At 55.6% G+C, this 576-nt stretch overlaps 1 protein-coding gene across 2 annotated transcripts in view; it reads left to right on the top strand.

Moving 5' to 3' along the window:
* The window catches only part of NIN (ninein (GSK3B interacting protein)), a 57402-nt gene that overhangs the window by 16416 nt on the left and 40410 nt on the right, over nt 1-576 (top strand). The window lies entirely within an intron of this gene.

The raw sequence follows: 576 nt of genomic DNA, 5'->3' as shown, positions 1-576 counted from the left end.
AACGCGGCCTCCGTGGCTAACGAAGGGTGGGCTGGGAGCTACGCGAGCAGAAGGAGCACGTCCTCAGCTATTAGCTCGTCTGCAAAAACCCGGCCATGGCTGCGGCGCGCTCCGGTAGAGGGGATGGGGAAGAGGGGTGGTGAGCAGCAGTGCTCTCCCGCAGCAGGCGGCTGCCTTGGAATGATGCCCTAAATCCAGAGCCACCAGCTTCTCCTTTCAGTCCTATTTTTCCAGCAAAAAGCTTGTGTGCTCCTGCACCAAAGGAAAAGACCACCCCTGTATGGCTCCGTGCCCCACGTATACCTCTACATATGCTTGCTCAAAAATCCAGATGTTGGTTTTATTTTTCCCTCCTGGCTTTGTGATCAAAATTAGTGGCTGTTTGGGCTAGTGCTTTCAACCTCAGAATCTCCTCTTGCTTCTCCAGAACAGAAAAGCAGAAGGTGAAGAGTGGTTGGGTTTGGGGGGGGTGCGTTAGCGTACGGCCACGGCAGCATGTCCCTGGGGCTGGGCTTCTTCCAGCCTTGCCCCGGTTTGCCAAGTATTGTCGATTCAGCGTCGCATGTTCAGGAGCGC

The sequence above is a fragment of the Charadrius vociferus genome, unplaced genomic scaffold (genome assembly GCF_000708025.1).
Source record: "Charadrius vociferus isolate BGI_N301 unplaced genomic scaffold, ASM70802v2 scaffold49, whole genome shotgun sequence".
Taxonomy (NCBI): Eukaryota; Metazoa; Chordata; class Aves; order Charadriiformes; family Charadriidae; genus Charadrius; species Charadrius vociferus.
This window is presented reverse-complemented; position numbering and strand designations above follow the sequence as displayed.